The sequence below is a fragment of the Delphinus delphis genome, chromosome 11 (assembly GCF_949987515.2).
Source record: "Delphinus delphis chromosome 11, mDelDel1.2, whole genome shotgun sequence".
NCBI lineage: Eukaryota > Metazoa > Chordata > Mammalia > Artiodactyla > Delphinidae > Delphinus > Delphinus delphis.
Window position 1 is genome coordinate 32882165 of NC_082693.1, and position 22121 is coordinate 32904285.

General features: G+C 38.1%; 1 protein-coding gene across 3 annotated transcripts in view; it reads right to left on the reverse strand.

Annotated features, from left to right (window-relative positions):
* YAF2 (YY1 associated factor 2) overlaps nt 1–22121 on the reverse strand; it is a 66238-nt gene that overhangs the window by 3684 nt on the left and 40433 nt on the right. The gene's annotated exons all lie outside the window — the stretch shown is intronic.

A 22121-nucleotide genomic window follows, 5' to 3' on the forward strand; every position in this document is an offset into this window, starting at 1 on the left:
ATACACACACATACATTACTGTCTTTCCTATCCAACAAAAATAGAACTATAATAACAGTTAAAAGTTATAGCCCAAGATATATAGTCAAACCATTAAAATGTAACTGTTACATAAATCGACACGAAAATTATTAAAAATGTATATCAAACTGTGCTTATGGGGAAGCACACATAAACATGAATTTTTAAAATTAAACGTGAAAGTTCACACTGAAATAAAATCTAAATTTATCCCTCTTCTCTCAGAGAAGGAAATACCTCACCATCTGTTACAATGGCTATTCTTTTCTTTAAAATCTTTCATTTATTCACTGAATAAATATTTAAGTGTCAAAATTTCTCACTTACTGCTTAAATCTTTGAGGTTCCTTATGTATCCAGCCACAATTTCACTGTGGTTTTTTGACCTTGGAGATCTGTCCAGTGCTTTGAGACTTGCCTAACTTACTCACTTACTCATTAGAAAAAAATTTATTGAGAACCTACTGCAGAAACTGTACCGAGATAGATGAAATGTTGCCTGACTACAATCTTTGGTACCAGTTGTCACTTTTGGTACAAGTTGTCACTCTATTAGCCCAGGGTCAAGGATGCCTCCAGCTTTACGGTAGAACGTGGGCAGCTGAGGTCAAGATTCAAAGTAAATGGTCTCTAAATTCTTAAAATGAGAGAGAAAAAGACAATTGAGGAGGGAAAAAAGGTGGGAAGGAAAAAGCAAGGAAGAATAAGATAAAAATACATTAAAAAAACACATTTTAACAGATGGTCTATAAACAACAGTAATCTATTGCCTGGAAAATCCTGACCCTATTCTGGTCAGTAGGGTTATTAAAAAATCTTTTCCTTTGTTTCTCTAAAGCAAGACAAAATAGAAACCAAAGAGAAAATACTGCATAATCTAGGATTCAAAGCTGCAAGGAGGAATCCTTTGAAGGAGGAAATAGGAAACGCAGTATATAAAACATCTTAATAGATGGGTAATGAATTTTGTTTAGAACCTACAGAGTCTGAAGTACAGGAAGGATATCCAGGAAAGATGTCCAACACACAATTTAAAAAGCAGGACTGACACAGATACCAGGGTCAATGATGTAAATTAAGAGTTACACAAATGAAAATGATATTGAAAGCATGGTAATTAATGGCTGAGCTTGTTAAGGAAATGAACTTTAAAAAAAAAAAGGACTAAAGTAGTGATTCTCAAATTTAAGGTACATCAGGATTACTGGGAAGTCTTGTTTAGCTTGCTTAGCTCTGCTCCCAGGGTTCTTATTTAGTAGGCCTCGGGGTGGAGCCTAAAATTTGCATTTCTAAATAGCTTCCAAGTTAAGGGGAAGCCTCTGGTCCAGCCACCACACTGAGCAGAGAAGCTTGAAGAAGTGCAATATATTGATACTACTGCAGCATAAAGTTTGAGATGGAGAGCAGGGAGTGGCAGAGAAAAAAAAAAAAAGGCTGGACAGATAGGAAGGAACCCGACAATGAAAAGCGAAGGAGTCTGATTTACCTTTAAAAGACAGCAGATCACTGAAGAAATTCAGACTTCAATTTTACAAAGATTACTGGCAGCAATCTGGAGGGGAAAGGTACTACAGAGGCAGGGAAAGCTACTTTAATAGACCAGGTAAAAATAAAAAGGGCTTGAACTAAAAGGAAGCGGCAGTGGGCTTATTTAGAGACAGGCTGAAGAAGCAGAATCAAGGGGACGTGGTGACAAATTAAACGTGCCTTTCTCACTTCTCAACCAAAAAATATTCCTTTAGCAAAACATACAGAAATTCTTGTTTGTCCTCATGTAACCAACGTTCTGTGGATGAAATCAAACAAAAAATAAAGTCTTAGATGTTGATAAATGCTATGGAAAAAAAAATAAAGGAACACAGGGAGTGTTAAGGAAGGAGTTACTGTCTGTTTCCTCATCTAGGATATACACTCCACAAGGAAAGGGATGGTTTCAGGTTTATACATCACTGGATAACTAGTACCTAGCACGGTACTGAAAAAATACTAGATATTTAATATTTGTTGAAAAATGAATGAATGATAAAATCAGGCTTAATGAGGAATGAAGATGTTTTAAAAGACACGGAATACTGTCTCGATGCTTACTCACGGGCCAGGATCAACCACTCACTACACAGACGTAAACAAGTAGTGAAAAGTAAGAGCAGCAAGAATTAATTCCTCTTTTAATTATGCCGGAATATGGAAAGAGAAAGAAAGTACAAAGGTGTGACAGGTTGTGAAAAGGTTTGGTTAGACTAGTGCCTGGTGAACAGTGAGTCACCTAAAATTAAGAGTCACTCCAAGCTATACAATGGAATTGAGGGGTAGTCATCATTTGTCTCCTAAGGTATTATGTGTCTCTGAATCTCTTCCTGTCATAACAAATGAAAGTTTGACAACATCCTTTATTATAGTTTGTACTGTTGCTCCCTTCGTCCCAAAATTTAATGCAAAATGAATTTATAAAAATGTTAAACTAAATTACATGAAAATTGTGAACATTAAAATAAATTTACATTCTAGAGTAGAAATCCTGAAGTTCCTAGCAATCAATAAATTGACATTATTGAGAGACCATTATCACTAACTTAAGATATATAATAATTTATATTCTCTTTATTTAGTGCTGCCTTTTTTAAGTAAAATTGAATATTCTTCTAAGTTTTTCCGGATTCATTAATAACCTCAGTACTCGGTGCTGTTTTTCCCATAAGATGTAACTGTCTCAATCATGGATTCTCTGATCATGAAGCTTTTCAGGAATATAACAATTGTGCTGTGGTTAGGTACAGAATATTTTTATAACATTATCAATCACTCCCCCACCCCTCCAGCATTTGTCTCCAAGTTGGTGTCCATCAATTATGTGACACAGTTCCTCAATCACTCCCACTTTTATGTGAGAGAAGGGATAATCCTAATCCCCCAGCTTCATGGATCTTACAACTGCTGCCATGTCTTTTTCATATTTAACAGGTTTTCTCTCTCCAGAATCTTCCTAGAATCATTTTCCCTTTTCATATGGCCCATAAATCTGAAAATGAGGGAACGCCCTGGTGGTGCAGTGGTTAAGAATCCACCTGCCAATGCAGGGGACATGGGTTCAATCCCTGGCCCGGGGAAGATCCTACATGCTACGGAGCAACTAAGCCTGTGCACCACAACTACTGAGTCTGTGCTCTAGAGGCCACGAGCCACAACTGCTGAGCCCATGTGCCACAACTACTGAAGCCCACGCAGAGCTGGGCTGTGCTTTGCAACAAGAGAAGCCACCGCAATGAGAAGCCCGTGCACCGCAGCGAAGAGCAGCCCCCGCTCACCGCAACTAGAGGAAGCCTGCGTGTAGCAACGAAGACCCGATGCAGCCAAAAATTAAAAAAAAAAAAAAAATCTGAAAATGAAAGCATATCAGTACAGCACGATTTGCTCCATGAAACCATGAAGAGAGTTAAATAAACTAACATTTTTTAAAGATTGATTTATTTAGTTATTTTTGGCTGCATTGGGTCTTCGTTGCTACATGGGGGCTTTCTCTAGGTGCAGCGAGTGGGGGCTACTCTTCATTGCAGTGCACAGTGCAGGCTTCTCATTGTGGTGGCTTCTCGTTGTAGAGTGCCGGCTCTAGGTGCACAGGCTTCAGCAGTTGCAGCACGTAGGCTCAGTAGTTACGGCATGTGGGCCCTAGAGTACAGGCTCAGTAGTTGTGGCGCACGGGCTTAGTTGCTCCACAGCATGTGGGTTCTTCCCGGACCAGGGCTCGAACCCGTATCCCCTGCATTGGCAGGCAGATTCTTAACCACTGTCCCACCTGGGAAGTCCCTAAATTAACATTTTAAAACAAGTTATGAATCTAGAATTCTTCTAAGTGTTATATTCTCAGTGGTAAGAACAAAATACTCAGTAAATGTATACTCTCTTACAAGGTAAAAACCAATAAAGAAAGAACAATTAGCTGACCTGGTCAGGTGAGAGACTGCGGTCAGGAGACAAATTAGAAGACCACCACTTCATACTAGAAACGATGGTGCTGGTCATGCTGGGTTTGTGGATTTTATAAAATTTAAGCAAAGGTGTCCCTGGAGCAAGTGGAAATGTGAGACTAGTGTTCTGATAAGCAACCAGTAATTTCTGTACGTGGCATTGTCTGTGGTTGATTTTGTTAGTTTCTAATCACCAACAAATTTTCTATAGTAGTTCTCTTCTGCCTCAAGAAAAATATTATTTTTGTTTTTCAGTAGTTGTTATGTCTTTCTCTCTCTTTTTATCCTAACTTTTCCTAAATGTGTAGTAATTCATTCTTTTTTCACTTAAGATAATGACTTTGCTCCTCTCTTCTAGGATTATTTGACCTGGTTCAACTTTGGGAGAAAAGAAGCACAAAATATGTGTTTCCACGCAGCTTAACTATTGAAATAAAGTTCTCTGCTGCTCTCTAACGGCCTGAATGAGTTTTAAAGATTCTTCAACGAAGGCAGGAGGAACACAGCTTATGATGATCTTTGTACCCTATCATAAAGTGACTCAACTTCACCATGCTCTATTAAAAAGAAAGCCCTCCTAGCTCTAGGGATCTTAAAAAAGTTTAACTATGATCCTTTTTCTACTTAGTGAGAAAAATCTAGAGGATAGTAGGGAATTTTAGAGGTGGGAGATAGTTAACTTAGGATATAAGGGGCAGGGTATTATTTACAAGGTGTGCCTTTTTTATGTTCAGCGATTTATCATTCATGATTTTGACAGTACACCTACAATGCTAAAGGTTCTGTGATAAGGAGGACAAAAAGGTCATCCAGTGCTATCCAGACATATCCCAACTGCACTCTATTGTCATCTACTTGTTCACATACGTCATTATTAGCTGTAACTTGTAAAATATGATGTTCCAAAATTTTGAGATCCCTATGTGTCCCTATGTATCCTTCATAAATAGCTCAAACAGACTGTCTGTGTAAAGTTTGGCAGGTCTGTTGACTTACTGTGACATGAAAAAAGGGGGGGAACATTTCAACAACCGTTTAAGGATAACTATTATCCATCAGATATAGTTTCTAACTATGTGTCTGCCCTCCACCCCACAACAAAAATCCTGTATGCTAAATACTATAAGAAAAATGTTTTAAGCTTGATTAACCTCATCACAACAATTTAGCTTTGTCAAGTTGGACAGGCAAAACAAATACGATATAAAACCATTGTTGATTCTTTTCTAAAGGAGGCAGCATTATTCATAGCTCAGAAAGAGGCAATCTGCTTCCCAACACTAAAATATATATAGTAAATTGAAGCAGTATAAATCTCAATGAGTTAAAAGGCTGAACTTAACCCAAACCTGTTGTGAGTCTGCTAATACACTGCTAACAAAAGTCCAAAAATCTAACCAAGGAAGATTTTTATAAGTAAGCCCCCTGTTTGACAAATGTATTACACACTTAACACGTGTCAGGCACTACCTAAGGTGCCGGAGACTCACCATGAACAAAACAGACACAGTCCTCGCCCTCACAGTTTGTTTAGTGCATGGGATAGAAGCCACACAAAAGGAAACTAACTAAATAAATTTTGTCAGAAGCCCTAATAAGGAAAAAACGGTGTGCTGTGATTTTAAAAATTAGAGGACTTACTACAGGGTGGAAAGCACTTTAGTTCATGTTTAGTTCATCACCATGGGCTGCCACCCCCCTTTTTAAGTCATTTTATGAATAATTTACAGAAATAAGAAACAAAGGAACAATTAATATTAAAAATTTTAATAAGACTTTAGAGTGTAGTTAAACCCAATTTTTTATTCCATTTGAAGGTATATAGACCTGATATAGATTAATGTAACTAATTCCCCATCAGCTGTTAAGCCTAATCCTAGGAACATATCTAATCTTGTAAACAGTGAGTGATTCCTGATTTCAAATACATCTCTAATAGACTTTGGCTTATCTTTACTTCCACTTCTTGCACTTGCATTGTCAAAACACTTTACTTTGAAAACCCTGATGGCTCACAATTTTTTGAAAAGGGGACAGCCATTCCTTGTTCCAAAATTATCAAACATTGCCATTTCTAGACTAGGTATACATCCCTACCCTTCAGCATCTGTCCACTTATGAATCGTATCAAATAAATTTTGATGCCAAATATCAGTGAAGATGAAAGAAATCCATCACTTGTCCTAATCCTAGGATAAAACAAAGATGGTTCAGGTTCACGGTCACAAAATACTGCATGATAAAGTCCTTTCTGTTGAATGACTGTTCACCTCATGAGAAACCATACTCCCTTCTTAAGTCCTTAAAGATACATTGTTCACATAACGATTCTTGGCTTTGTGGAAAAATTCGTCCAGGATATTCTCATTTGAAGGCTCAGAGAGCTCTAGCACCATGCAGCCTACAAAGCGTTAACAAGCATGAAGGGCTGTAAGTTATTCAGCGTGAATTCCCTGGATTTCTCCCCAGGCCCTGGGAAGTGCTTTCTATGGACTGGCCTGCTCAATGTATCTTCCCTTCCCAGGATTTCTGAGGTAGATCTTATCTGATAGATCCGTTTTTGAGATTTTGTGATGAATCATCAGAAGGAAAGGAAGTTAGGAAGAAACCGCTGAAACAGGGTTTGCTTTGTTGTGGGGCCTGAAGAGGTGTGAGGAGTGTGACTTGGGGGCCAAAATCCTCTGGGAGGGCAGAGGTGGAAGAGGGAAAATGATGGCCAAAACATGTTGCTGCTGCTACGTGACTTTTTTCAACAGCTTCGAGAAATACAAATAAAGGATCTGCTACTTTATTTTGAAATGGTAAAAAAAAAAAAAAAAAGAGTGAATTAATCTACAAAATAAATTAATGAGCTTTAGTGGTCGTCTTTCTTCTGTGCACGTTAATATTTGGTGCATAGGACACTTTTATTTGACGGGTTATTTAATATTTTAAAAAGAAATGTGCATCACATATCTGTGGAACCCCTGCAGCAGCTCTGCAAACTCGTGGTCTTCTACACTCTTCTGCAATGCTGTTGATCTTTTTATGGCTGTGTTCTATTTCCCCAACTGGACTCTAACCCCTGCGTGGGAAAAGATCACATCTTGCCTGTTTCTGTATCCCCAACACCTAGGACAGTAGATCTTACATGTATTAGATACTCAATAAATGTCTCAATATTAACAATTATAAATACCAGTTAAATATGATGCATAAATACAACTATAAATCAATTGTGTAAAACACTGATTTAACTAGGCGCCAACTTTCAAGGATTCACTGTCTTGAAGAATTTGCTGATGTCATTTTGCTTTTGAGCCATTTACTTCCTTTTTCATGAAAATGGAATGAAGGGCTTAAGGTACACTGCTTTCCATAAAAACTGATTACTGAATCAAAGGATAAAAGAGGCCTTTCTAAGTGGTTTTCCCCACCTCCAAACAATGAAATAATCTACTCTGATAAAACCAGCACTATCTGACTTACCAGCAAAACTCAAATGTTACCTACACTGATGATACTCAAATGCTTTCTCTGCTATTGTTTCTGCAGTACAATCACCATGCAAATAAAATCTTACAAGGAATCTCAGTGTATAAAACGGAAAACAAACTAACTTCTATTGAAGCTGATGTGGAGACATCCGCTTCAGCCCCCATCCACTCAGTGCTCATCCTTGCATCTCCCAGTTAGCCCTGAGGTGTGGCTCTGAGAAAAACAATTCAAAATCTGCTGATCCAAGGTATTCACACTAAACTAATGAAATTTACACCTCAGGTTCAATGCACTCTTTCTGGTCACTTGCCTTAGTTTGCTTATAGAATGCAGTAAATAGTATCCTTCAACAGTTTAAGAATCTATGTTGAGTATTTTGAAGAGTTCTTACTCCAAGGTCTACATACATTTAATTTTCAACATCAAACATTTCCGCAGACGCCCAGGACAAAATTTTCCCTAAACTCCTGGAGGTGGTGGCAGGAGAGACTTGATTCCTTGGCAGCTACAGAGATACTTTCTGGTAAGTACAGACAAAATAGATGACTACATCAGCTTTATACAAACTAGGTTAGAGTGCTCAGCAATTAAGTCTCTGAAAAATCCCTCAAATCATTAAACAACATCACAGTCCACTCATTTGAAAGACTAAGGACATGCTCCAGAGCTACAAACAGGTCATACTCAACTTTTCCTTCCCCTTAGCCAAAGAAGAATCAAGTCCTTTCACTTCTTCTTCCATATGACTGGAACAGTTCCCCTCATCATTCCCAGGAGCACTGCTCTCGCCTAACCCGACAGCCACCTCTGCGCTACCTCACTTGCCTCCTTCCCTCCAATCCAGGGTTACTCTTCCTTACATTCATTTATTTAACAAACATTTACTAAGCACTTACTATGTTCAAACTACTGTTCTAAGCACTGAGGAGAGAGTACTGAACAAAACTTTCATTGTGCTTTGTTTATTTATTATGGGGTGACCTTGATTCTTATTTCAGAGAAAATAGAAGCTATTCAATTAACATTTCTACAAGCTGCCATCCGTGCCCACATACTCTAACTTCCCTCTCCGTATTCCTATTTAAGGCCATGACTCTATCTGCCAACTGGATCCCTTCTCCAGGACACCACTCCTGCTACTGACCTCTTGCTCTCCTGCTCCAACCATATTTCCTTCTCTAAGTTATTCCTGTCAGCATACAAACACATTATGATAGTTCTTACCTTAAAAAGAAAAAAAAAGAAAACCCATCCCTACTTCCACATCCCCTTCTAGCCACTGCCCCATTTCTTTGTTCTCTTTTCCACAATAAGCATCAAATGATTTGTCTATACTTACTTTCCTCCCTTCTTTCATGGGCTCACCTCAATCAGGTTTTTGCCCTGACTGGACATTCTACCAAAAGTATTTCTTTCAAGGTCATCAACAATCACTTTACCATATCCATTAGTCAACTGTAACTCACATCTCGCTCGGTCTTTTCAAGCCATATTTTACAGAGTTTATCATGCTTTCCCTCCTGCAAAACTATCTTCACAAGCCTCTAGAACACCACACTCTTTCGTTTTTCTCCTGCCTCACCAGCTTTCTTTTTCTTTTTTTTTTTTAATTTATTTTTGGCCGCGTTGGGTCTGCATTGCTGTGTGCAGGCTTTCTCTAGTTGTGGTGAGCGGGGGCTACTCTTCCCTGCAGTACGCGGGCTTCTCATTGTGGTGGCTTCTCTTGTTGCGGAGCACCGGCTCTAGGCACATGGGCTTCAGTAGTTACAGCATGCGGGCTCAGTAGTTATGGTGCGCAGGCTTCAGTAGTTGTGGCGTGCAGGCTCAGTAGTTGTGGCTAGCAGGTTCTAGAGCACAGGCTCAATAGTTGTGGCTCATGAGCTTAGTTGCTCTGTGGCATGTGGGATCTTCCCGGGCCAAGGATCAAACCCATGTCCCCTGCACTGGCAGGTGGATTCTTAACCACTGCGTCACCAGCGAAGTCCCACCTGCTATTCTTTTACAGTCTTATTTACTGGTTCCTTCCTCTCCTTCCCAATTTCTAAACTTTGGAGGGGCCAGGACTTAATCTTCAGGTATCTCTTTTATCTACACTAACCCTCTAGGATGGGCTACTCAAAGTATGGTCCATCAGTCCAACTCCCAGGTATCAGTACCTGGGAGCCTCGTAGAAATACAAATTCTCAGAACTTGCCCCAACTACGGGTATTTTTACGCAAGCAAAAGCTTGAGAAATGGCTGTGCTAGGTGATCTCATTCAATCCTTGGCTTTAAATACCATCTGTACAATGGTTCTCAGCCCTGGCTCCATGTTAGAATTAACCTGCGTTGCTTTTTAAAAATAATTACACCTAGGGGGCTTCCCTGGTGGCGCAGTGGTTAAGAGTCCGCCTGCCGATGCAGGGGACACGGGTTCGTGCCCCGGTCCAGGAAGATCCCACATGCCGCAGAGTGGCTGGGCCCGTGAGCCATGGCCACTGAGCCTGCGCGTCTGGAGCCTGTGCTCCGCAACGGGAGAAGCCACAACAGTGAGAGGCCCGCGTACCGCAAAAAAAAAAATAATAATAATTACACCTAGGAAAAAAGAACTTAAATTTTGCTAAACCTTACAAACTAGATATTTAAACTGAAATTAATAAACTGAACATTAATTTTAATAATGAAAATAGTGTCTGAATAATCTTTTCTGGGCATAAAAGTTTTCCTCAAGGACATACATACACTCACACACACACACACAAAACCCCTCACGTTGAAACATATGAAAAAATGTGATCCACACGACCCAGCTATTCCACTCTAAGGTATTTATCCAGAGAAGGAAATACATGACTACACAAAGACTTGTACACAAATGTTCACAGCAGCTTTATCTGTAGTGGCCCCAAACTGAAAACAACCCGAATGTTCATCAACAGCTGAATAAAGAAGTTCATACAATGGAATACTACTCAGCAACAGAAAGGAATCAAGTACTGATACATGCAACAACATAGGCGAGTATCAAAACAATTATGCTTAAAGAAGCCACATAGAAGAGTACACACTGTAAGATTTCATTTATAGAATTCTAGAAAATGCAAACTAATCTACACAGAAAGCAGATCAGTAGTTGCCTAGTGACTGAAGATGGGAGGGAGGTAGGGATAGTAGGGAAGAACTGAAAAGGGGTACAAAGAAACTTCTGGTGATGATGGGTATGTTCAATACCTTAATTGTGGTGATGGTTTCACAGATGTATTCATCTGTCAAAACTTATCAAATTGTACACTTTGTGCGTAGTGTATCGTATGTCAATAATATCTCAATAAAAGCTGTTTAAAAAAATGTTTAACCTAACCACTAATCAAATTAAAACAGAAATACCTGAGCCCCACTCCCAGGTTAAACAAGAATATACAGGGGTGGGACCAGGCTCAGAAATTATTTGAAAATTCCCAAGCTGATTATAAAGTGTAACCAAGGTTGAAAATTACTGATCTATACGATACTCCAAAAGTTGCATCACCAGCCCCAGCGTCTCCCCCGAAACTCCAGACTTATATAACCAACTGCCTACTTACATCTTCATCTGGATATTCAGTAGCAACTCAAACTAGCTTATAATTTTGATTGCTCCCTCCTCCCATTCTTCCATTCTTTGACAGTCTTCCTATCTTAATAAATAGCACTCCATTTTTTCAGTTGCTTTGACCAAACACTTAAGACACAATATTTCATTCCCCACTTTCTCTCACACCCACATCTAATTCACCAGCAATTTCTGTCCACTCTACCTTCAAAATACATCTAGGATTGGATGATTTTACACTACTCCCACTGATAACCACCCTTGCAATAGTTATGAAGATAACTAATGTCCCTGACTCCTCAACTGTTTTGCTACAGACTATTCTCCCACAAAGCAGCCAGTTGATCCTTCTAGATATAAATCAAATTATACCACTCCTCTCCTAAAACAATTCAATGGGTTCCTCCTCCCCACCCAAACACCTTCCCTAGTTATACTCTGGCAACCAGAGTATATGGCAACTGAGAAGAAAATCCAAAATTCTTGCTCTAGACTGCAGCCCCACATGATTTGAGTCCCTCTTCCTACCTCATCTCCTATACTCCCCCCTCTGGAACCCTCTGTTCCTGCAGTCTTAGTTGGCTAGGGCTGCCATAACAAGATACTGTAGAGTGGGTGGCTGAAAGAACAGAAATTTATTTTCTCACAGTTCTGAAGACTAGAAAGTCCAACATCAAGGTATGTCAGTGTTCAGCTTCTGGTGAGTGCTCTCCTTCTGGCTTGCAGAAGGCCTCCTTACTGTTCCTCACATGACAGACAGAGGGAGAGAGATCTTTTTCCTCTTCTTAAAAGGCCACCAATCCTATCCCATTAGGACCTTATCCTTATGACCTCATTTAACCTGCATTGCCTCCTAAAAGCCCTATCTCTAAATACAGTCACACTGGGGATTAAGGCTTCAATATACAATGGGAGGTGGTGGGGGGCAGTATGTATGTGTGTGTGTGTGTGTGTGTGTGTGCACAATGTAGTCCACAGCACCCAACCTCACTGGCCTGTGCCTGCCTGGGTGTTTCCCCTGTGATCTCCTCTGCCTACTCACTCCCTCGCTTCTTCCACGTCTCTGTACACATGCCAACAGTTAGGGAAGTCCCTCCTAACCTGACATAAAATAGCACTCTCCTCTCCAACTCTACTCCCCTTCTCTGCCTATTCCTGTCTCCCTCATTATGCTTTATTTTCTTCAAAGCATTTGTTTTTACTTACCAAATTACGCATTATTAGTTTATTGCCTGTCTTCCTTACCAAAAAAGAATACAAGCTGCCTTCCACCCCCATAAGTGTAAACAGGCACCTTTTTCCTGTTTTATTTTGTTCAACGCTGTTTGCCCTCTTCCTGTGGCATAAAAACAAAACACATCCTAATGTGCTTTTAATGGATGGGTGAATATGAAACCCTCCTACTCAAAAATTTCCAGGGACCTTAGGTGATCCTACAGCAGTTTCCCAACCCTGGCTGCACATCAGCATCACAGGAAGTCTTTTAAAAAGTACAATACTTGGGCCCCACCCAGACCAACTGAATAAAATTCTCCAGGAGTATTTACCTGGAGATAAAAATACTTGAAAACTCTCCAGGTATTTTTCAAAGCTCCTCAATTGCTCTTGTGCAGCTACTGGCCTACAGAATAAGATCCAAGTGCTAGCTAAACTGTCAGATTTCTCCAAGTCAGACCCTAGGATCTGTCAAGTGAAGCAAATTACTGCATTTCACCTTGTAATACTTTCCTAATGTACCTAATGTACTTTCCTAATGTACTTTCCTAATGTACCCTAATGTAACACTTTCCTAATGTACCTAATGATCCCATCTCTTCCAAATCGCATTCTTTATCTACTCTAGCCTATATTCATCTCTCCCCTCTCTGAAACCCTACAGCACATGTGGACTGTTTCTGATAACCATAGTAAATACATATATACCATGAAGTATAGCTTAGTCCCATTTTAAACTACTTATATGTATATCTTTAATCCCCCACATATGCTACGCACATACTGGACACAATAAATACATGTTGAATAAAGAAAGTTTGTTCCTAAAATTATTTCCCCTTTCAATTTGTACTAAACCTGAGAAAGGGTGCATGCTTGAATCTTTCCATTAAGAGCCACTTAAATCAGTGGTCCCAAACCCTGACGACCTGAGGAGCTTTTAAGAAACTATATCCTTGGGCTTCCCTGGTGGCGCAGTGGTTGAGAGTCCGCCTGCCGATGCAGGGGACACGGGTTTGTGCCCCGGTCCGGGAGGATCCCACATGCCGCAGAGCAGCTGGGCCCGTGGGCCATGGCCGCTGAGCCTGCGCGTCCGGAGCCTGTGCTCCGCGGCGGGAGAGGCTGCAGCAGTGAGAGGCCCACGTACCGCAAAAAAAAAAAAAAAGAAAGAAAAAAGAAACTATATCCTTGTCTGGACCCCACCTTTAGGAGTTGTGATTTATTTAGCCTGGGATAGAGCCCAGCTATCCTTTTGTATTGATAGCTTGGTTTTTCAGTTTCTAAGGCGTTTCCAATGTGCAGGACAGCTGAGAACCAATGACTGAAATGCATCAAATTCGGAAGCTCTACCTTTTCTAAACATAGGGATTTGGCAGCATTAAAAAGATGTTAAGTTACAGTCTGCAGAAAACAGCACTCATATTTTCCAAGCCTTTCTTTTATGATATTGATGAACTCGTACTGTACTTACTGATCAAAATGTCTATTTTAAGCTAAAACAAGTCTTATCCAGAGATTAATCTTCTGTTTTATGGTCCAGCTTCCCTTCTAGTAATCTGTATTTAGGGAGGACTTACTAGTACAAGCAATTTTTCTTAAGTTTCTCTTCTTTTCTTCATTCATTTACTCATTCATGAAAATGTTTATTGTGGCAGGCAGCCTTCTTCTAAGATGTCCCCAATAATCTCACCCCCTGGTATTCCTGTTCTTGTCTCATGTTCCTCGGAGTGACTGGACCTAATTAAGTGCTTCTAACGAATAGAATATAGCAAAATTGATTGATGCCACTTCCAAAATCAGGTTACCAGAGGACTCTAGCTTCTATCTCTCTCACCTTTTCTTGCCTTGTGAGCGCCTCTGTAAAGTGGCCCACATGACAAAGAAGCCTCTGTTCAACACCCAGTGAGGAAGTGAGGCCTGCCAACAGCCACCTGAGTAAGCATGGAAGAAATTCCTTCCTCTCCCACGAATGCCTTTAGATGACCACAGCCCGTGAGAGACCCTGAGTCAGAAGCCCCAGCTAAGCTATACCCAGATTCTTGGCCCACAGAAATGGTGAGGCAGTTTATGTTTGTTGTTTTAAGCAGCTGAATTCTGAGGTAATTTGTTATGCAGCAACAGATAACTAATATACTTATTGACACCTATTATATTCCAAGTATTGAGATGTCATCCTTCATTACAGAAAATCTGATACCCATACTGGAGGATGGTCTCTCTGATACACCTAGCTCTGATCCACTGAATCTTTATATGTTACATAGAGGTTATGGTACTGACTTAGCTCACCAGGGGACTACAACAAGTCACCCATCAGATTATAGCACCTTCAGTGTGGGACAAGTTGTCCTGTGCTTGAGGTTACTCAAGTAAATACTTGATTTGTTCTTCACTTAACATTCTCATACAGCTGTTCCAACTGGTATTTCTTTTCACTCCTTTGTAATGTTCACCTTTATTCTGTGCTGTCAGTTATTCTTGTTACGCAGTTTACTCTGTGTTGTCTGTCCTTACTCCTTGCTCTATTGCTTTTCCTCTGCTTCTTGTCCTGGTGTGGGTAAGACAGTGGTTTTCAGAGTCATCACCAGGCAGCAGTACTGCTCCTTTCATTTTTCTCTCTCCTTTACCTTTCACCAGCCAGAGCTGTTACTTATGTAATAATCAGATCTGTGGCTGTTTTAATAACTGCTCCTGGAACAGCTCAGTGCCATGTTTTCAAAGCCTGGTTTATGTACCACCAGTGGTCCCTGTCATCTGCCTGCTCCACAGACAGCCTGGTATAATCATAAATTTAAAAGGTAAGATCAATTATGATTTTTCACTGAAAACTTGTTATTTTGTAATGTATAATCCAAACTCATAGAAGTTGTTTTAGCTCATAAGAGTAGAGATGAAAATAATTCCAGAAATGCCAGAATTCACTGAACAGGGCTTCATTAGAATATAGAATGTCAATCAGTATGACAGGTAAGTGAATCTGCAAGTATTGACGTGTATGCACAAGCACCTGGAAAAGAAAATTATGAATGGAAAGCATACTGATAAATATATAAAAACTGTTTTTTTTTTTTTAACAAACCAGCATCCTGTCACCTTTCGTGATCACAGTATAATCCTCTTTCAAATAGTGGCATGAGCATTAAAGCTTTTAAATTATTTTCAAAAATATAGTACTTTTCTGGCAAACCAAGTAAGTTTTTATAAAACAAGGGCAAAATATGCTCTTTGGTATAAAATCAATGCACTCTGTCACCAAAAACGGATAAGTCAAAAACTACAAAGGCAGCGTTCATAGTTGTACTCAATATCAAAAATATTATAAAGAGAAGCTTTTTTAAAAAAAATTCACAAAGTTAATGATAATTTAAAGGGAATAATTATTGCTATTACTTGTGCATGCTAGCAGGTATTTTTGTTTCACAGTTGGAAAAAAACCATAAATGTGAAAAAAATCAAGCAGTTCTTACATCATTATAGACAACCTATTTCAGAGAGAAATGATCAAGGATTTTGTTTGATTTATCACTGACATCCCAAGCTACATAAAAGTTATTTCCAATAGAGTGAAACTATATTAAAAACTGTGAACCACAATGTCAGCTGCAAAAGGTGGGTTGGGGTCAGTACTGATAGAACAGCAGCTATTTGTGTAGATATCAAGCTATAAAGGAGATTGCAGTTGACTGCCTAACTACACGTTGCTTTAGTGTTCAGTGTATAGCTGGCAATCAAAAATACACCTCCCAATTTTGATTCAATGTGATCAAAATGGTCATAAGGTTTTTTGCTATACAAAGAAAACATTATTGAATATACTGAATTTTCCACCTTAATATAAACTGTTGCAGTAAAAAGTATTTCGATTTCTTTAAAAACTTGTTAACATCTGAAATGATCATTTCTATGATTTCTAGAGATTTGCTCAAGTAGTATATGTATCTGAACAATATGTTTAAAATCTTGAATAGTATGAATATGTTGATTTAGGGTACAATACAATAAATTTAATTTTTAGTTTAAGAAAAAGCCAAATATGGTATATGGGGTTGATCACCGAGAGATTGACTTTCCCACTAAAAATAACCAGGAAGTTAATTAATATTACATTTACCACTGACTCAATTTGAAATATGCAAACTTTCAGCATTTTAATGAGACAAAGTTGATCAAGAATCTGAGAGTTCAAGAAACAGCTTAAGAAACTATCTGTAATTTTGGAGTCATGTTCAATTTTAACATCCAGAATTATCTGAGCAAGCCATTGCTTGTTACCATTTCAGCAACCTGTAATTGTAAGTTAGCAGAAATTAAGCAGGAAAAGAAATATACAATATGGGTAACCTGATCTATAGAGTTCAAGCTCACAAGCCCTATAGATCATCTAGTAAACAACATCTCTTTCACAGATGTGACTTATTATAAATATTAGTTTTTAAAATACTATTTTGTTTTTATTACTTTACAGTGATAATTTTTTTTTTAATTTACCAAAAACTAGTGGTATGCTTATATATCCTTTGTGTTCCAAGGATACAAAACGATTGAGATGCAGTGACATAATGTTTGAGTCTGGCTCTTAAATAAGATTACCTGGAGTCTAATCCTACTCTGATACTTACTTAAAATCTCATTTCTCATTTATAAAACCGTAACTGTGGGAAGTAAATATTGTGGGGAGTAAAAGTTGTGAGCATGAAAATACATTAACACATTGCCTTATACATAATAAGTATTAACAAAGAACAAGAATAAACTTATTTTTTCTTCTTCTTTGAGGTTATTCAAACAATTGAGTATATAAAAAATCTGAGGGCTTCCCTGGTGGCGCAGTGGTTGAGAGTCCGCCTGCCGATGCAGGGGACGCGGGTTCGTGCCCCGGTCCGGGAAGATCCCACAAGCTGCGGAGCGGCTGGGCCCATGAACCATGGCCGCTAAGCCTGCGCGTCCGGAGCCTGTGCTCCGCAACGGAGAAGCCACAGCAGTGAGAGGCCAGCGTACCACAAAAAAAAAAAAATCTGAAAGCTAATATGTGAAGGTACTACTAAAATATGATTTAGGAACACATCCTTATAAGAGATTAAGTTTTTCATACTTTGTCATCTTCAAACAAAATGGCAATACTACACTATAAAATCCCAATTTGGAAAAAACTAAAAGCTATTTGGTTTATTCACTTCACCTCTGTGTTTCCCAGTTCCAGAGTTAGGTTAGATGACTGCTGCTAGCCTCCAAGACAGTCTCACATCTCTTGGCATTCATGCCCTTGAACAGGCTCCTCCTACAATGAACAGTGCTAATTTGTACCAACAGAAGGATACTGCAGAAATGGCTATAAGTGGGACTTTCGAGGCTAGGTCATAAACAACACTGTGCCTTCTATCTTGCTCACTCTTGATCACTCACTCTGGGGAAGCCAGCTGCTATGTCATCAGAACATTCATGCAAGCCTAGGGGGAAGTACACGTGGCAAGACACTGAGGCCTCCTGCCAACAACAGCCAGTGTGAGCGCACCATCTTGGAAGCAGATATTGCAGCTGAGTCAAGCCTTCAGATGACTGAAGCCTCAGTTAACATCTTAATTGCAACCTCATGATAAACCCAAGGCCAGAACTACCAAGCCAAGCTGCTCCCAAATTCCTGACTCACAGAAACTGTAAGAAAATAAATATTTTGGAATGCTGTTACACAGAATATATAATAAATCTGTTTGCCAAAAATCCAGGTGAAAAAACAGTGGTTTCTGGTGTGGGAAAGGGGAACATGGAAGAGGGAAAGGGAGAGGAATGGGAATAGACCTAATCAAAGTGAACAGAATAAAACAATGCAAAGTGTTAAAAATGTTTTAGGCTGTTATCTCTAGGTTTCAAAGATCATTTTAATTTTCTTCTTTGTCCTTTTCTATATTTTCCACACTTTTAACAATCTATCTTACTTTTTAAAATAAAAACAGAAATATGCTTTTTAATTCTAAAAACTTTCTAAATTTCATGTGTATAATCTTATTAGGTAATAATCTACTTGAAAATAACTGAAGGTCAACTGTTGAGATCACTACTGACTTCAAAGCTTCACCTATTATTTGTGGTGAGGTGGATGAACCTAGAGTTTGTCATACAGAGTGAAGTAAGTCAGAAAGAGAAAAACAAATACCGTATGCTAACACATATACATGGAATCTAAAAAAAAAAAAAAAGAAAAAAAATGGTCATAAAGAACCTAGGGGCAAGACGGGAATAAAGACACAGATCTACTAGGGCATGGACTTGAGGATATGGGGAGGGGGAAGGGTAAGCTGGGATGAAGTGAGAGAGTGGCATGGACATATATACACTACCAAATGTAAAATAGCTAGCTAGTGGGAAGCAGCCGCATAGCACAGGGAGATCAGCTCGGTGTTTTGTGACCACCTAGAGGGGAGGGATAGGGAGGGAGGGAGGGAGATGCAAGAGGAAAGAGATATGGGAACATATGTATAACTGATTCACTTTGTTATAAAGCAGAAACTAACACACCATTGTAAAGCAATTATACTCCAATAAAGATGTTAAAAAAAAAAAAAGCTTCACCTATATGCAAGGCACTGTGCTTAATGTGAGAAGAGACTAAAAGATGAAGACGACATGGTTCCTAACATCATGGAGCCTCAATTTAGTAGGAGAAACTGTCAGGAAGAACTCAATAATGGCCTAGAACATGGTATATTCTCAATAAATATTTGTTGAATAAATATGAGGGGTAGGAAATACTAAAAGAGCACACCTACAATTGGGAGAGTCAGAGTGGAAAAGAAACGTGTCAGGGAAGCCTTCCTGAGGAGCTGGTAAGTGAAGTGAGCCTTACGTGTAGAGACAAAGGTGGAACGGCAAGTTGGAACCAGACTAAGCAGAGTTCTGATTGATAGAGTCAGTCGTCTGGAGTCTGGATTTTATTCTGGAGGAATAAGGAGCTATCACAAATTCAATCTATATGCTATTCTCTCTAGCATGTTTGAAATTTTACATAATGTTATAGAAATAAAAGTTTAAAAGTTGAATCTTGTTTTGAATCCTCATTGCTGACAATGCAAGGGCATCAGGGTCAGACTGGAAGCAAGGAAAATCATTAAGAAATCATTACTATAGTTGAGAGAGAGGCGGTAAGTGTCTAAAGTAGGGCTTTAGGGGCTATGTGAGAGAGCATATGTAAGGAAAATACTCAGAAGTCTATTTGGATTTGGGGGTGTCGAGACAGAGGGGAGGAGTAAACAATGACATCAAGGTTTACAACTGATGCCTAAGGGCATGATGATGCCACAATAGCAGAGACGTACTTAAAATTTGCTATTTGGCCTTACATATGTATATATATACTAACACATACATATATACAAGTTATCTATATATTATCTGATGTTTAAATGTTACATACATTATATATTACAAAAGTTATATACAATATATAACATTTGCAGCAGATATAAGATCCTTAGAAATTTTATTCTCATTATGTTTCCTAGGTTAATATTAATATTAGATGAGATTTCATAAGTACCAACTGATGGTATACGCTACAGATAGACAGGGAAGGTAAACAAACCCACTCTAAGTATCAGAAGAAAATTACCCTAGTATAAGCACATTTTGTTGATAATTCATATACAAATAATCAGTTCAAGACAAAAAACAGGTTATATAATATATATATATCACTGTAGCATATACTTTCTAAATAATAAAAGCAGCTACATTTAATTTTGAAAATGTTAATCACAAATTGTGATCAAAATTGTCTGTTTTAATATATTATATGATGCCATACAATTTGCTTTTGTCATTTTCTTTAGATTGTTTGTTCTATTTAATTCAAGATGCCTACAATCACAGAGATCTCATTCTAATTTAAAGAATGTTCTTTTAAAGATACCTATCCTGTAATTAGAAAGATTTAAAAAATATTGAGCCCAGTAATACAAATCACTGCTAGTCTGTTTCCTTTTGATTATACTACATATTAATTTTTCAGAGGCATAAGTAATCAACAAATGGTTATTATCTTCTGTCCGCTAACAGAAGATTTAATTCATCCTTTGTAAAGGTCTCCAAAATTTGGATTAATGACTATATATGAAGTTTAGGGCAGAATATCACATTTCTTAGAATAAAAACAGTACTCTGAATGTAAATAAATGTCCACATGTTTGCCAAGACAGATTTAGCTCTAATCAGTTAAAGTATATCACAAAATAGTAAGTGACCAACTTAAGTTGTACAGAAGTGAACTAAATTAACTTAGAATGAATGGATTATAATGATATATGCCAAAATAACTAAAAAGAGGAATTTAAGGTTTAATGATAACATCAAATATAAAGAAACATGCAACAAAAAGAGGCTTACCTAAAGTAAAAGAGGGTAGGAAAAGACTACAGAAGGAATTTCTAGTGATGAACAGAGTCCTGATTTAGGAAAGACAAATGTCCTCTACTCTCGGCATGTCTCAGCCAAACACAAGTGAACTCCCAGCTTCTCTTTCCAAAGACAATAAGGAAACCCGTTCAGGATCCTCTATCTCTAATGATCCTAAGAGATTTAAGTTAAATTTACTTTCCAAATCAGCTGAGGAAATAGTTGTAATTTTCCGTTCCATCCCATAGTTCCCCATCTGATTCATACTAGCCAAAACTTACTTTAGAACAGAGCTAAAACACAAATGTATGGTTGAAATGACAAATTTATAAACACATACAAGAAATCAACAAGCAGGCATAAATGACTACTTCAGATCTTTGCTTTTTGATAAAAGGAAAGTATAAGGAAAAATAGAAGTATATTAGGCCCAATGAGATAAATAAAAAAGAAATTTGAGAAGACAAACTTAAAATCTTATGCAAGATTACAGCAGTTAACACACACTATGTACTAATAAATGGAAGCTACGTGCAGAAATTTTTGGTGGACAAGGCCACAAATAAATTTTACTAAAAAACACTGCCACTAAGTTAATAGAGACCAACAATGACTACAAATCAACTCGGTTTTTAAAAATAACAGTAACTTTCTATAAAAGCACTTTCTTAACATAGCATTTACTAAGTTATCAACTATATTTAGCAATTCACTAGTAATAGTTCAGTGCAAATGAAAGATACTATACATTAATATTCAAAGTTAAATGTAGTCAAACTGAACATTTAGGACCTGTGCATTTTATTGTATGTTAATTACACTTCAATTAAATAATTAAATGTAGCAAGACTTTAGTTATGAGTAACTGAAGGTGAAATATTTAGATAAAATTGATTTTTCCAGCTAACTAAAATATACATTTCAAAAAAACAAATCTTTTTTATTTTGTTCCTAAAATTTATTACATGCTTCACTGTCTTAGTAAATAGTATAACATAGAAAAGCTATTAATTTTTAAAAGATGTCTTATGTGTGCCAAGGATCATACTAAGCTCTTTACATTCACTAACTTACTTAATTTCAAATTCCTTTTTATATGACAAGGAAACCAAGGCTCAAAATGTTTAAGACATCTGCAATGATCATATTCCAAGTCATACTCAACTCCAGGTCTGCCTGACTCTAAAGTCTGTACTTTTTTTTTTTTCCCCAGCTTTATTAAGGTACAACTGACAAAACTGTATATAATTAAGGTGGACGTGATATTTTGATATACGTATACATTGTGAAATGGTTACCACAAACTAACATATCCATCACCCCATGTCACCTGTTTTTGTGGTGGTGAGAACATTAAAGATTTACTCTTTTAGCAAATTTCCAGTATACAATATTACTAACTACAGTAACCATGCTGTACATTAGATTCCCCAGAACTTACTCATCCTGCATAACTGAAACTTTGTACCGTTTGACCAACATTTCCC